The 17,051-nt window shown below is 45.3% G+C and overlaps 1 protein-coding gene across 13 annotated transcripts in view; it reads right to left on the bottom strand.

Moving 5' to 3' along the window:
• The window catches only part of RBM47 (RNA binding motif protein 47), a 311,562-nt gene that overhangs the window by 42,299 nt on the left and 252,212 nt on the right, over positions 1-17,051 (bottom strand). The window contains exon 1 of one of the 13 annotated variants that reach the window (XM_069201991.1): positions 3,633-3,765. The exons of 10 other annotated variants lie outside the window; for them this stretch is intronic. The gene's annotated coding sequence lies outside the window, so the exon portion shown is untranslated. Of the gene's footprint in view, positions 1-2,201; positions 2,222-3,632; positions 3,766-17,051 lie in introns of those variants that run through there. 2 more of the 13 variants (XM_069201994.1, XM_069201999.1) reach the window with 2 other exon arrangements.

Below are 17,051 nucleotides of genomic sequence, written 5' to 3'. Positions count from 1 at the left end.
TAATCATTAAGCAACTGCACCAATGGCCGACTCGCACATGCCTCGTCACTGCCTGGCTGGCAGCACCTGTGCGCGGCGGGGAGGGGCTCGGGCGACCCACCTACCAGGAAATTATGCTGGGTCTGCAAAATGGAGCTGCAAAGTTCAGCTATGTCTGCCTGACCCCTGATCTGTCAAGTCTGCAGAAACCTTTGGACATGGTTGGTGTTGGGAAACGACGTTTACTGCTGGGGGAGAGGAAGGGGGGGTAGATTGCATTCAGGCCACCTCTGTACAGAGTTAATGTCAGAATGGCATTAAATGTTTAACTTGTGCAACAGGCGTGTCACTGGGACACGACGGAGGCTTTTCTTTCAATTATAAAACAAAGGTATAAAAGTCACGAGGTAAATCAGGAACGCTGTTTCAGTGTCTATCGTTTCCTGCGCTAACTTCCCTTTTTAGTTTAAAAATAAATACATCGGTGGACTAAGTGGCTTCCACATCACTAGTGGACCCTGAAAGCCAGTGCAAGCCGGTGCCCGGCTATCCCAGTTGAACGCCCCGAGCACCACCAGCAGGTAGTGCCAGACTGCGGCTGCATACAGGAGACGCGCAGATAAATGCCATTTCGACTAGGGAGCCAAGAATCCATGGAGCGACTGCTGGCTCACGGGTATATAAGACCCGAAAGCTATTGTTTGCCACGAAACAGGAATACTTTTGGAACCCATTCATTTCGTTCATTTATGATGTGCCAGTCTAAGGGGTGCCAGCACGCCTGCGATGAGGTGTGCAAACACGATTAGATACACTGTTTTATATCAGCAATGTTATATATAATAAGTACGTGGAAAAGCAATCATGCAAAGTGTGTCGAAATAAATTCTAGTAAATTACTATAAAAAAAAAAAAAAAAAAAAAACACATACATGACTTTGACAAGGCGGCGCCCAAGCAAGTTTGCCGACGTCGTAGTTTCTAGCAAGCTACGGATTGCTTTGTCCGGTTATCCATTAACAGTTGGCCGTGCAAAGTGTGATAACCGCCCTTGCCTAACCTAAAGTGAAAAAGTTACGCTTTTACAGAACGATGCAATAAAAAATAAGCAAAATTAGTAATGCAATATCCGTCGAGTGTACTTCACAGGTAGAGAATTACAACTTTAGTGAAGAAATGCCATACCGTACAAAGCATAAAGTAATTAAATCAGTGCTCACGAGCAAACTGGGAACCGCGTTTCTTCCAGTTTTTCATAGGTACGTAAGAATGTAGAAAGTTATCTATCTATCCATATGTGTGGGTTTGTTTCTTTCGCGCGAAAGCATTCAATATTCCAGTATTGCGGACACATTAGTAAATAACAGATGTGCTGCTGAAAGGCACGATCTGCCATCCACCTTGACTGCTTCCCTTTCTAAGTTCATCTCGTTTCCCTTTCTACTACGAACAGCTTCTGCAAGGGCCTAAAGCTGCGCAGCCAAGTGACTCCACCTGTTGACCAACAACACGCTGCACTCTGGGACTGGTAGTTTCGCGTTTTGCTATTTTAAAGTAGCGGACCTCCAAGAACCGGCATACAAAGTGATATTGGCTAAACTAAAGGTGCACGCGGGACACGGGCTGTTTTTCTGAACTGATGTCTGAAGGAGCTAACCACACCGAGATCCTGTCACATCCGTCTAGGGCAGTACCTGGTGCTCCTGGGTCAACTGGCTCAGAGCAATGGTGAGACATGGGCCCTTGGAAGTCGACATGGGTCGTTAACTTAACCCTTCCGTCCCACAGAGGAAATGAATTCAAACCTGCTCTACAAGAAAGGAAGCTATCAAAATCTAGACACGAGCAGAAAGAAACTCAAACACAAGTCTACGCCGTGCATTAGAGGCTATTCGGGTGCCACTAGTGTTTTCATACTTTACAAGCATTGAAAAAGCAAGTAGGTATGACCTTGGCAAACTGGTTTGACGGTTATTTTATTTATTCCAAGGTTATGCCACAAAAAAGCTAGACGTGTACTTAGAAGCGGTTTAGAAACCCATTTTAGCTTTAATACAAGTTTCAGTAAAATATGATTCGAACTGGTGTGAAGAATTTATAATATGAGCGTCAAATTACTGTAACCAGAAGACATAGTTTACACACACAAAGCTGACTAAAAATTGTAAAGGATAAAGAATAGAAATACAAATACATTTACAAGTAAATAATAGTCCATCTACCGGGGCGCAGAAGGGCACTTCTTTTGGGGTAGGTGTGTAGATGTGAGCTGGAAAATGCAGCCTCTCCTAGAGCAAGAGTCCAAGGCTGGAGCGGGATGGCCCACTGCCCCGCGCTGTGCGATGAGGTGGTTGGAAACCAAATGTGAACGGCTCTTGAACAAACCAAAGGATAAGGACGCCTGACGTAATGTACACATACGTATGCATATATTTCATTTATGGTATTTGTAAATTACCTATTCACAAAAACACAAATCCACTTTCAAACTTACATACTCCCCTGTATCAACAACCAGCTGTGTGAACCCTGCGCAAAAACACGGTTGGTTGATGATACAAGGGAGTGTGTAAGTGTGAATGAGGATTTTATGTTTTTGTAGATAAATGAAAACGTAGGATGGCGTTTTTTTTAGATTTGGTTTGTTAACCATGTCCCCGTGGTTAGGGGGGTTGCTCTATTTTGTTATTTTGTTTAATTGCGTCAGTCAGGGAAAAAACACTGGTGGAGAATGGTACATTTCCTTTAATTACTAAAGAGAGTGTGGCCTGACTCAAAAGAAAACATGCCTGACCTGAAAGAAAAAGACACTCCTCCACTAACAGTGCTGTCTGAACTGTGGGACACACTTCATGGGGGGCACAGTGGCACGTCCAAACTTGTGTGCATTCGAGACATCCTGTCTGGCCTCGTACAAGCAGCACATATCCTCGCCCACTGGCCACACTACCTGATCCACCACACCACTGTCCAGTTCAGAGATGGCAGCTGCCTGGCCCAAAAACAGCACCCAATGGCAATGCTTCCATGGCACGCATGATGCATTCAATGTCAGAACTTCAACACCTCCCCGAGTAGACACCCACATTTTTTAAATTGGTGATCGTGGTTGTAGCCAAAGTTTTCTAACTATGGAAGCAGTTCAGGCTATGTGCAGAAGGGGTTACAAGACCTACGGATGTAGCAAGAATTTCACAGCTAAAACACAATTAGATATGGTGCCTAGTCTCATATCACAAGCAGAACCTACAAATGCTTTTTCCCCGCATGCACGATGCACCTGCGCCCATCTAATGCCATATGCATTACAAGGCCCTCTTTTCCTCGTTCCCTTAATATATTAAAGTTGCACATTTAGCCCAAGATGCTGCCAGGTCTCAGTTTGTCTTCAAATTACTTGGAGCGACACTCGGTCAACAACCGTACAGTCCGCTTTTGAGACACACATTTTTTAATCCGCCCGCTCCGTTCCTCCCGAAATGAATGCCCAAGCCTGGCCCTTGGACGGGCTTCAATAGAACTCCAAGGGATCTCATTAAGTGCAAAACAAATCTCGCTCTTTAGAAACATTCACAATTTGGCAGGTGTGCAGTACACTCAACGCGCCCACAACATCACAAATAAAACGCTACAAAAGAAGGAATAAAACGCACCTTTTTCCTCAGCCCGCCATGCCATTACCTTTGCAGTCCGGGTAGCGCGAGGTGACAGGTTAAAAGTCCCAAGAGCCGCCCGGCGAGAAGCACCTTCCGTCCCAGTCACGCGCTCTGCCCCTTGTCCCGCAGGCTCGCGCATTGTCATTGGCCGTCGGGCTGTGACCATTATACATTCCTGGGAAGTCATTTGCTGAGGGCACCTGGAGAAGGGCTGAGGGGGCTGGGCATTGGAGGGCGGGGCAAGGGTGGCGAGCTGCCATATGCCCAGAGTCGCAGCAGTTTGAAAATTAATAGAAACCCTGCCTGGTATCCACAAATCTACCTTTAAAAGTAAAACTTTCAGGACACAAGTTGCTTGGTATTTTCACACTGAACCAAGAACAAAAAATGTTTGTCATCCGCAGTTCTGACCCTTTAGTGAAGGGCGGAGAGCATTAAGTGGAAAAAACACAGTCCTAGCACAAAACACAGAGCAAATACTTTGTGCAATACTACAGATTAGATAAAGAAAGAACGCGTTCAGCTTAACAATGCCTTTTAGAATTAATTGGCATCACTATGTTTTTGTCGAGAGAGGACTGCTACAACCTTTTCAATCACAGTTGTCGACCTGTCAACTCATACATTTCTGGATTCTGGTTAAGCCTCTCCTAGTTGTCTGTTTGCAAAATACCTTCTGGACTATAGCAAAACGTTTACAGTGGTCTTGGAGCTAGCCCACTGATCACCACCGGTCTGCTTTCTTGTCACTCATTTCCCTGCTACTTATTTGATGGCTTTCCTTCTTGTATTTGTACCTCCCCTGGAAAGTAGCTTCGTTACCATCCTTTTGATTGAATGGGTTACATTCTTTCACTGCTCACATTCAGGGAAATACTTTTCTTCTTTTTCTGTAAGCACTCCTTGAGAGTTCATGTGTTTTCTTGCTCTCTCCCTTATGTACTGCTTTCAACTGCTCAATTACCCACCCACCGCTGCATGTTGCTCCCTCCTCCCAATGTAAAAAGCTCATATATTGTTTCAGCCTCCTAGGACTTTTTTCTTTTTTCCCCTCCCCTGGGCACCGCACATCAATCTCCTCCATTGGTCCCCCACCAAATTTCCTTTACTACCACCCTCAGGTTGGCTTCAATACCACCCCCACCTTCTACTCCATTGCTGACCCAAACCTTCCGTCCTGACCCATTTTTTAATTTTTGCTGTATTTTTACCTTTCTTTCAGAGGCCCACCAGGTGTCATTTAGTGCTGGGCTACTCTGTTTACAAAACAAAAACTTTCACACAAGTAATAGTGGATATTTTCATGTGCCGCTTGAAGCGGCATACACTATCTTGGAACTGTAAATTTAAAATCAATAAAATGTTGGTCTTATCCTTCAGTATGCACATTCATGTGTAGTGACCCATGCAAGGACATAGGCCATCATGCATGCACGCAGAAAGGAAACTGCATGCCCGTCAGGAGTATCATAACATAGAATTACTTCACCGTGGCTTTTTTTTTTTTTTTTTTTTTTACTTTTCCTGAGGCTGCATAGCCTCAGTAAAAGTATTTCATTGTTCCTATGCCTCACAGCTTTGTCGAAAAGCATAGGCAAAGCTAAAGGTAAAAAAAAGTGAAAAGTCTTGCCTTCACCAATTCTTATTTTTGACATAATAGCCACTACAGGAAATCTACTGCACTGGCATGAAACTGGGACCGTGGCTGGAAGTAGCTGAATGCGTTGCATATCCTTGCTTTATCAAAAGGATGTTTCCATTGCTAAGCATGCTTGGTTAAAACGTCCATTAAGCAGAATAGTGATTTACTCAGTCTGCTTTAAGTAAATGGCTTGTTCATCATGTTGGAATCCTATAGTGCTGAAACAGTTGTCAACAGTGCAATACCGTTTTTTCCACGTGAAGGACTCAATGGTAACACAGCGCTGTTCATACTTTGAATTTCATACCAGTCATGTCTGTGAGGAGGTAATGGGTTCCACTTCCTTGTCTTTCACAATGTTGCCGTTTGCTATTATTACAGTCTCGAGTGTAATGTAGAATGGGCAACCTGGAGACTCCATGGGTGTGTGAGGGGGTGGGGCGTATGATACTGAAAATTTGTGGGAGGCTTCCTGTTAACTGTATTGGTCACTTGCATCCATGTAATTCCCTGTATGGTAGGGAGGCAAACCTTGCCTCTAATGGGGGTCCAGATTTGGTTTGAAGAGGGATGGTGCAGATGAAACGTCTATTAATCATACATTCACCATCCAATTTGCCATTTAATTCACTATTTAATTTATGTGCCATTGACAATGCATTTTCCATATATACACACCATGCACTCAATGAAGACACTGTCTGGCATCACGATGACCACTCCAGAAATAGACAACTTGAGTTTCCCAAAAGAATTGAACACAACATTTCAAATGTGGTCTCCAACCTCCAGGGCACGCATCAAAAACTAGACAGCATGGTATGTAGGCAAGGCTCCCAAAATCAATGATTACAGAGGTGGCCTCCAGACTGGGGTCCACAAACACTTCAGACATTAATCCATGGTGATTTTAAGCACTTGACACATTACTCATGATGAGGTTTCAGGCACTTTACACAATATTAAGTATGAGGTTGCATGCACTTGACGCAATACAGTAGATGGAGTTTTATGCACTTGACCCAATACCTAGGATGATGGTATCAACACTTCCACGCTCACAGTCACAGAGTCAATCAGATTGGTCATGACCAATGTACAGCTATTCGAAATTGTGATCTTTTTACGGGTAAAAGGCTAGTTCACAGAACGGGGAGGTGGGAGGGTCAGTAAGGTAACTTGTTCATCTGATCGAGAATTCTAACCGCAGATTCCTCATTTTCTGAATGACTATCCAAGCAATACCTCCTAGGAACTGACAAACTAAAAATCCCTTTTTAGATCCAATTGGTGAAGTCTCTCATCCTACTTAGATGGGTGAGGTGAAGCAAAGTACGCTGAAAGGGTGATGTTCTGATTAACATGAAAGGGAGTCACTTTTGAAAGGAAGGAAGCGCAAATCTTCAGTACTAGCTTGTCAGGTAGAAAGTAGTTTGTGGTGGCTTAACAGAAAGGGCCTTTAACTTGCTGACCTGTCCCACTGATACTGTAGCAACAAAAGGACTGCCTTGAGGTTAAGTAGCATTAGAGAACCACTGTGGAGAGGCTAAAAAGGCACATACATTAGGAATGTGAGGATCAGGTTTAAGTCCCATTGGGGTGTAACAAACAGAGAAGGGGGAAACATATGTTGTAACCCTTTGTGGACTGCATCACAATAGGTGATTTAAATAAAGATGGCTATTCCGGCAACCCTAAAAAGGCCGAAAGAGCAGCCAGGTACCCGTTAACAGACCCCAAAGCGAGGCCTTGCTGAGCGAGGGACAACACAAACAACAGAACTTCAGCCAGTTTGGCATAGAGTGGATCGATCTGTTTAGCAGTGCACCAGGCCACAAAGTTATCCCAATGGCAGGGGATTCAGATTGGGTTGAAGGCTGTCTGACTGCAGAAGGAAGATCCAAAGCACTCAACTGAATGTTTAAGCATGGAGGTACAAGTTACACAGCTTGGGTGTGGAACCCTGCCTTGCTGCTGAAACAGGACATCCTCCTGAGGTGGCAGTCTCATTGAGGACAAATGCTCATACCCAGAAGTTTGAGACACCATACCCTCAATGCCCGATCTTCTTCTAAAGCCGAGGCGGGAGTGGTATCCGCAAGAAGTTGTACTGGATTCCAGAGTTTCACTGAACGCACAAAAACATATCCAAGCGAGAGATACCTTGAAAACTCCAATGCGCAAAAGTGCTGACATTTTGTGTTCTCGGTGGTTGCAAAAAGACTGAGTTAAGACTCACCCAATTTGCAGAAAGGTCCCCACTCCACCTCTGTATGTAACTGTCATTTGTGATCTGCAAGGTGTCCACTGTTTGTCCGCTCTGGTGTTCAGAGATTGTGCAAAGTGATGTGGCATTAAACAAATTCCTCGACAGTCTAGCCACATCCAGAGAAGCAAAGTCTTCCGGTCACTGGGTCCACTACCCCATCCACCCTGCTTGTTGCAGTACCGCATGGCAGGGAGGTTATCCTTGAGCACCTACACCAGCTCCCCTTTGATGTAGGGCAGGAAGACTCAACGCCAAACAGATGACTCAGCTCAAGAAGGCTGATATGAAACAGGCCTCCACTAGAGACCAGAAACTTCTGATCTCCACCTCTCCCAACCCAGAAGTGATGCATCCGTCATGGAAACATCCTTAACAAAGCAGTTTTAACCACACAGTGCCTTTACCGTGCATGCATTTATCACACATGGCAAGTCTAGGGGGAAGGGAAAGGGGAAAAGGGGAAAAGGGGGAAAGTAGGAAAGGGGGAAAGGGGAAGAGAAAGAGAGAGAGAGTGTGCATGTGTGTGAGAGTGGGTATAAGGTGATGAGGATATTTTTAGGGTAAGGTAAGGGTATTGGGTTGTAAGGGTATTTTTAGGGTTGGATAAGGGTATTGGTTTGTAAGAGTATATTTATGGTTTAGAGGTGGGTAAGGGTATTGGGTTGTAAGGATATTTTTACTGTTTATGGGAGGGTAAGGATATTGGGTTGTAAGGGTATTTTTAGGGTTTACGGGGGTTAAAGTTATTGGTTTGTAAGGGTGTTTTTAGGGTTTGGGGTGAGTAAGGGTATCAGGTGTAATGAGTATTTTTGCAGTTTAAGGGTGAGTAAGGGTATTAGATTATAAGGATATTTTTAGGATTATGGGGTGGATAAGGCTATTGGGTGGAAGGAGTATTTTGAGGGCTTTGGGTGTTGAGGGTATTGGGTTATAAGAGCATTTTGGGGGTTTAGAGGTAGGTAGGGGTATAGGGTGGAATGGTTTTTTTTAGGGTTTAGGGCACGGTAAGGGCTTGGAGTTGAAAGGATATTTTTAGGGTTCAGGGGTGGATAAGGGTATTTGGTTGTAAGGGTATTTGTAGGGGTGGGTAAGGGTATCAGGTGGAAAGGGTACTTTTATAGGGGTATTGGGTGGAAAGGGTATTTTTAGAGTAGGAGTGGGTAAGGTTATTGGGCGGTAAGGGCATTCTAGGATTTTGGGTTGGTTAGGGGCATAGAGTGGTGAGGGAAATTAATATAGCTGAAGTTTGGGGGTGCTTCTCCCCTGAATAAAAATAAAATTACTTTATTGAAAACAATTTGGGGGGCTTGGGGAGTCTCTCCCTCAAAAAACCCTAATTTAAAATATATCATATACATATATCACTTAACTTACTTATCCTTACCCGCCTGGTAGGAGAGATGTGTGGTAAATGCATTAGTGGTAACAAACATGTGTTAACAGCATGCATGCTAAACGTATACATTGTAACGCTGTGCATCCATAACTGTGCACCAGCTCTACTCCTAAAGCGAGTGGTCTGCTACTGATTCCATTGTGGTCCTGCAGCCACCACTGCAGATCTTTTGCGGTCTCATCTGAAATATGGTGCTGTGCCCACTGGGACATAACATCCCACTGCAGAGCACACATTTGGTGACTAGCTGGATGCAGGAGGCCATCAGTGCCAACACCCTCAGAGTCATCCTCACTGAGATTCAGAGCAGAGGTTGAGACATCAGGATCATAGCATGAATGTCCTGGACTCTCCTCTCTGGGGGATAGGCACGGAACTGCAAAGTGTCCAGAATGGCTTTGATGAAGCAGAGTGTCTGCGATGGAGTCATGTGTAAATTTGACACAATGATAGTGAACCTCAGGGAAGTCAGCCGTAGTCTTGAGGTGGTTGCTGACTGCCTGTGATGAAACCTCCTTCAACAGCCAGTCATATAATTAGGGACAAGACTGGAACCTCCAACTTTCGAAGATGTTCTGCTATCAGCACCATCGGTTTTGTGAATACACAAGGGATGCTGTTAAGACCAATACGGAGAGCAGTGAACTCAAAATGCTTGTGGCCTACTGTGAACAACCAGTAATGCCTGTGGGCCTGCAAGGCAGACCTGGAAATAAGCATCCTGCCGGTCCAGCGCTATCATCCAGTCTCCAGGATCGAGGGCAGACAAGACCTGAGCTAGGCTGACTATCTTGAATTTTTTTTCCACAGGAAGGTATTGAGAGAGTGAAGGACTAAAATAGAATGGATGGCCCCATCCTTTTTCAATATTATGAATTAGCAGGAATAGCAATCGCAACCAACTTCTAGCTGGTGCTCTTTGGCCAAAAGAGCCTGCTTCCTACTGCAAGAGAAGTTCGTCTGTCAGCTAGTCTTGGAAGGTGGAAGGTAAGGCGGGGTCTTGAGAAATGATAAAGCGTAACCCTGCTGAACTATCACCAGGCCCCACTTGAGGAAGTCACTCCCTGCCACAGTTGCAGAAAGTGCCAGATCCTCCATCAGGGTGGCTCTGTGGCATCAATAGCAGGCTAAAAAAGGCTGGGGGGAGGGTACAGCTGTGGGGATAGAATACTGAGCAGCCCTCAGTCCCAGCTGCCTTCTCCTGTGGATACCGTGGCTGCAGCCATGAAAGAGCTGGGGTGATTGTAGCACCTGCTGGTGCTGTTGGGAATAATCAAAGACTCATTAAATGGGAGTTGGGGCTCAGAACTTGACTGACCAGACTGCAACACTTCTGTCAAAACATTAGTTTTACCTTCCTGGGTGGGAAGCTGATTGTCAGGAACCTCCCTCGTTCCTTGCATAATCATAGCAGAGAGGGCACTGTCTTCTGTGGCAGGTACTGGGAAGGAGAGAGGAGAAGTTAGTGGGGGGGGGGGGGGGGGAGGGAGGGAGAATTTGTCCAGTGTCTGGGGAGGTATCCAGACCACTGGTCTTCTTGCCAGCTGTGCTCCAGCGAAGGCTGGACAATTTCATCCCCAGAATTATAGCCCCTAATATCGGACTCACTGCTGAATAACTTATGTAGGTCAGTCACATTTGTTTGCGACAAAAGGTGTGCATTCTGCCGTTAGAAATCGCATTCAAATTTAGATTCTGAGGCGATTGTTCCATAATTAAACCTTTCAATTTCGTAACCGCTTGAGGCTTCAGAGACAGGCAGGAAATGTGCCAAAGTCAGTGACACACAGTCACTTTTCTTCAACTGTGAGAGTGATGTTAAATAGTCAAATCACAGGTTTAAGCAGCTGCCAGAGTAGTCACCTCACACCAGATCATTAACGACACCAACTACTGCCCTAGACTTTCACCTACTAATCGTTGGTTTCAAATATGAGCCTCATTAGGTGAATGAAAGCAAAACATAGCTACAACAGGTGGTCACACAAACGTCCAAAACCGGAAAAGTGGCCATAATGATCAAGGAAGATGTTGGTCACCAAGTGATCCTATGTCACGTGTTACACCTTTAGCTAGGCCAAAACAATTTGCACGTACAGCACTATCTGACACGGAGCCACTCGGCTGCTATTTCTGTGATGCACGCTGCACACACATCAAGGCGGACCGAGCTACCTTACCAGAAAACAAGTTAGCAGGACGGAAACATACGTGAAGCGTGTTTACTAAGGAGGGAAGAAACTCTGGAGCGAAGCAAGGCCGCGGTAACAGTAAATGACTCGCGCTAGTAAAAATGTTCTGCACATAACAACTGGGCGCAAGGCCGCGACAGCTCTTAAGCAAAGCAAACACCACACCTTTTTAAGCAGTTAAGGAACACAAAAGTGAAACTCTCTGGAGCCTGTCAGTTCAGCGAGCAGGAGGCACGGCCAGCGTGGAAAGAAAAAGGCGTGTTGTATAGTAGGATTCATTATGTGGGTGGTTTTTACGGCCTGAAACAAACACCACGGCCAACTGCTGTTCCACTGTCCAGGTTTCGACGTAGAGGGAGAGTTACAGCAGAAAGCCGAAGCATTTGGTAAAAGCACGCAGTTTCAACGGTCTGACACAGTTACTGATCGTCTTATGACAAGTAGGATTAGTTACCAAATCCAGTTTTAAGCTTTGCATTCTGGTAGTTTTAGTCCTGTAGTTTTACTAAACATTAAAGTACCAGAGAACCACGAAAAGCGGCTGATGGAAGCTTCAGAATAATATCGTGAAGATAGCTATTCCGTGAACGTAACTACGTAGCACATATAATCAATCTGTGCTCCAAAATAAGAGAATGGATACATCAGTTTTACAGCAGTTGAATGGCACTGTGTCACGAGATCGCAATCAGCCAGCCTAGTTTATTAGCCAGCTGCATGGTGGGACTTGTAGGCCCATACAAATCAAGGAAAGGTACAAGTCCATTCTCCAGAGTGATATTTAAAAAAAAAACAAAAAACACATGCACGCGTAGGGTGAAATTCTGCCTCGTGGCATGGAGCCAGTTGATTTCAATGTCGTATTGTACTAGAATTGCGCTTGTATAGCACATATGACCCCAATGAAGCATTTAAGTCCTTATATAGCATGAAGCACACTACTGTTGAACACACTGCTAGTGGATAATGCAGGGATTTTCAGGGAATAAATACTTTTTGATATTACTAAAATCATATGTATAATAAAAACCTCTTATAGGGCTTTCCAGCAGCCCCTTATGCATTGGTCTGTTATAGTGTCAGTCACATTTGTTTTCCCCCCACTACAACATGAAGCAATGGATCAGCCCACTTCTGTTATTGGCTGCCTTCAATGCGATTGATCGCATTCTGCCAGTGCACAAGGAGCATATTCACCCTATCAGGTCACTCCAGGGCAGGGTCTAGTATGGCAACGTGCATTTTAAGACAGGTATATTTTTGCTTTTAGACACTTTTTTTTTCAGATTGCCCAGGACGCAGCGGTTTCCCCTACAATAATTTTTTTCAAAACCCACAGCAAAACAAAAGAAGCACTGACAAAGCTAAAAGACAGACAAAACCAGATTGATTAGCTTTAACAATGCTTGTTGTTGGTTGGCTTAGCCTTGTGATATAGGCTTTATTAGGTGAAATTAAAAAGAGAGAGCAGCCCCTACAACCAAGGGGACAGGGTAGGTATATCAAATAAAAGAACACTCCCCAAGGTACTCATCAATCGACAAAAAATAAACCTACTTGCACATTTACGCACATCCTCCTCGCATCATTCAACTCTGTAACCGCAAGGCGAATCAACTTACGGATGTCATGTATTAGAAAATTATAAATGTACTCTGTAGGAAGTTGGCTCTGTATATACTATATCAACGTGAGATATAGTGTGCACAGAGTCCAGCACCCCTTAGAGGTTGATAGTGGCAAAATTAGATAATAATAATGCTCTATTTTTTGGTAGTGTGGTCGAGCAGTAGGCTTACCAGAGGGTAGTGTTAAGCATTTGTTTTACTCAGAGACAATAAATGAGGACACACACTCAAAGACTTAACTCCAGGCCAACAGGTTTTAATATAGAAAAATATATTTTCTTAATTTATATTAGAACCACAAGATTCAAATTTTAGGTATGTACATAAATTGTAAGGTACTTCACACAGGTAAGTATAGAACTTTGATTTAAAACAGTAGTACACACAGTTTTGGTTAAAATGGTAATAAGCTATTTTAAAAGTGGACAGTGCAAAAATCAACAGTTCCTGGGGGAGGTAAGTATTGGTTAGTTTCTCAGGTAAGTAAAGCACTTGGGCATAGGCAGCCTACCGTTGGGGATTCAAGGCAACCCCAAAGCCACCGCATCAGCAACACAGGGCCAGTCAGGTGCAGAAGTCAAAGGAGGGCCCAAAACACATAGGTGCCTATGGAGAACAGGGGTGCTCCAGTTCCAGTGTGCTAGCAGGTAAGTACCTGCGTCTTCGGGGAGCAGACCAGGGGGGGTTTGTAGAGCACTGGGGGGGTTGGGGACACACACACAAGCAAACAAAACACACCCTCAGCGGCACAGGGGCGGCTGGGTGCAGTGTGCAAAGTAGGTGTTGGGTTTGCTGTAGAAAACAATGGAGCAACCTGGTGGTCCCTCCATTGCAGGCAGGACACAGGGGAGCTTCTCAGCCCAGCCACTGACTGAGCTAGGATGAGGGCTGCCTGCTGGTCACTCTTGCACTGGTAGGTGGTTCCTCTCGGTCCTGGGGGCTGCGGGTGCAGTGCTTGGTCCAGGCGTCAGGTTCCTTTGTTACCAGGCAGTCGCAGTCAGGAGGAGCCTCTGGATCCTCTCTGCAGGCGTCGCTGTGGGGGTGCAGGGAGGTTGACTCAGTGTGTCCACGTCATTGGAGTCGCCTAGGTGTCCTCTCTGCTGTGTTGGTTGTCTTGAACTCGAGCCAGGGGCGACGGGTGCAGAGTGTGAGGACTCACACTTCTGCCGGGAAGTTAGAGTCTCTTTAAGGTTGCTTCTTTGTTGTTGTTTCTGGACTGAGCCGCTGTCCTCAGGAGATTCTTGGTCCTTTAGGTGCAGGTCAGTCCTCTGAGTCCTCAGAGTTCGCTGGTCCCGCCAGATGCGTCGCTATGGAAGTTCTTGGAGTCTGGAGACAGGCCGGTGGGGCTGGAGCCAAGTCAGTTGTTGTCTCCGTCGTCTCTGTGGGGCTTTCAGGTCATCAGTCCTTCTATCTTCAGGTTGCAGGAATCTGATTTCCTGGGTTCATGGTCGCCCCTAAATACTCAATTTAGGGGTGTGTTTAGGTCTGGGGGGCAGTAGCCAATGGCTACTGTCCTGGAGGGTAGCTACACCCTCTTTGTGCCTCCTCCCTGGAGGGAGGGGGGCACATCCCTATTCCTATTGGGGGAATCCTTCAAAACCAAGATGGAGGATTTTTTAGGGCAGGGGTCACCTCAGCTCAGGACACCTTAGGGGATGTCCTGACTGGTGGGTGACTCCTCCTTGTTTTTCTCATTATCTCCTCAGGACTTGCCGCCTAAAGTGGGGGCTGTGTCCGGAGGGGCAGGCATCTCCACTAGCTGGGATGCCCTGGGTCACTGTAACAACAGGCATGAGCCTTTGAGGCTCACCGCCAGGTGTTACAGTTCCTGCAGGGGGCGGTGAAAAGCACCTCCACCCAGTGCATGCTTTGTTTCTGGCCAGAGTGACAAAGGCACTCAACCCCATGTGGCCAGAAACCCGTCTGGTTGTGGCAGGCTGGCAGGAACTGGTCAGCCTAACACTGCTGTTTGGACTGGTATACAGGCGGCATCTCTAAGATTCCCTCGGATTGCATTTTTCAATAAATCCAACACTGGCATCAGTGTGGATTTATTGTGCTGAGACATTGATACCAAGCTTCCCAGAATTCATTGTAGCCATTATGGAACTGTGGAGTTCGTATTTGACAGACTCCCAGACCATATCCTCTTTATGGCTACCCTGCACTTACAATGTCTAAAGATTTGGCTTAGACACTGTAGGGGGCATAGTGCTCATGCAACTATGCCCTCACCTGTGGTATAGTGTATCCTGCCTTAGGGCTGTAAGGCCTGCTTGAGGGGTGACTTACCTATGCCACAGGCAGTGGGTTGAGGGCATGGCACTCTGAGGGGAGTGCCATGTCGACTTTGTCATTTAATCCCCACCAGCACACACAAGCTGTGAGGCAGTGTGGATGTGCTGAGTGAGGGGTCCCCACGGTGGCATAATACATGCTGCAGCCCTTAGAAACCGTCCCTGGCCACAGGCCCCTTGGTATAAGTGGTACCAGTTACAAGGGACATATCTGTGTGCCAGGGCTGTGCCAATTGTGGGAACAAAGGTACAGTTTAGAGAAAGAACACTGGTGCTGGGGCCTGATTAGCAGGATCCCAGCACATTTTCAATCATAACTTGCATCAACAAAAGGCAAAAGGTTAGGGGGTAACCATGCCAAGGGAGGCATTTCCCTACATACTCCAGCTACATAAAATATTTGTTAGCAATTTAACTCAACAAAATGTATACAACAAACAATACAAGAGATGTTACACATTAACATGGAAGAATTAAAACAATACTTAATTAATTGGTTATAAAACCATGAACATCTACCAAATCCTGTTACCGTACTATAGTGAACTGACTTTTCAGGCATTAATATTTCAGTGCTGAAGCCTGGGTTACAATTTTTTCATTTCTCCTGTTACAACAGTGGTCTTCACTTTTGAAATCTGCACCTCCCTCCCACAGTGGAAAACAAATTATTGGGGGCCCCTCTGCATTTTTCACAATTATTCTATTAAATTGGCAATGTTTAACTGTCTCTAGACTTATTTAAACACTGCAGTTAGGTTCTGTTACTGTTTTACAAATGCAATCAATTACATGATGCCAAACATACAATTCTGGTGAGGCAAGCCTTACTAATATGTAAAAGTATCCACAGTGTGATTATTAGAGGTGGTGGGGGGAGTGTAGGAGAGTATTTGGAGTATTTTCCCTTTTGACACATACTTCCAGCTTGGATATAAATGACAAAACATGTTAGAGATGACCCATTACAAAGCTGTTTACTGCTGCTCAAGTTTTTTCAACTTAAAACAAAGCCCTGTTATGAACATAATGCTTCTTTTGGTCCGTGCACCCCCCCCCCCCCCCCCGGTTCACTTCAGGCCACCCTGGTGGATCCCACCCCTCAGTTTTAAGACCTCTGTGTTACAACATGTTTTTAAATAGTGATGCAGGATGCCTGATTTGTTCTTTCTTAATGCAACTAACGACATCACCACTAACCAGCGCCAAAGACTGTTTTCACTTGCCCTACACTAGATGCCCCGCAAAGGTTTTGGCACCCAGCCCACCAAAGCTTCTGACGTGCCTCCTGTGGTAGCATCGTCCGCGCTTTCTGCTTCTTTCCTGCTACTTTTCACCATCAATTTTATTCTCTCTGAATGCCAACAGAACTGTTGACCTACTTTTTTCTGGTCTGTCTGGGTGAGTTGCATAATGTGAGGTGTTTCACGTAGGTTACCTTATGCTCCGTCGGTAATGCCCTGTTTTTCGTTGTCGTCATTTTTACAGCGCACTGATACCCCAGGGGGAGTGTGCTTCGCTAGAATGCAATAAATGAATACATAGAATAATATAGTACATTTGAAACAAAAGTAATTTTTTCTGAACACGCTATGCTTCATTTGGCTACTTATTTCTGCTGAATTAGATTTCTAACCTCAGAAACAGCAGGTGGGCTGTGGTTTTACAAATCAGTGTAATTCCAAAAGAAAGCAATGCCACGTGCATCTTAACCACTCGATGTCTTCAAACAGCCAGTTCTAGTTTGAGTCAACAGGACTAAAAATGCTGGGCTTGTAGGTCTGCGTGTAAAAAAGGCACATTTTAACCGCATGTCCTAAAAGGTTGGATCTGCTGACTGAAATGGGAAGCCTTGTGAAATGCACAAGCATGACAAGGGGGCCAGTTGACAACTATGTATGTCAGTGTGTGTCCACTCAATATGAAGTGTACAGCAGAACTTGCCCTTGGATTTGTGCTCTAGGCTTCCTTCTGCAACAGAACAACAATTGA

This window comes from Pleurodeles waltl, chromosome 1_2 (genome assembly GCF_031143425.1).
Source record: "Pleurodeles waltl isolate 20211129_DDA chromosome 1_2, aPleWal1.hap1.20221129, whole genome shotgun sequence".
NCBI lineage: Eukaryota > Metazoa > Chordata > Amphibia > Caudata > Salamandridae > Pleurodeles > Pleurodeles waltl.
This window is presented reverse-complemented; position numbering and strand designations above follow the sequence as displayed.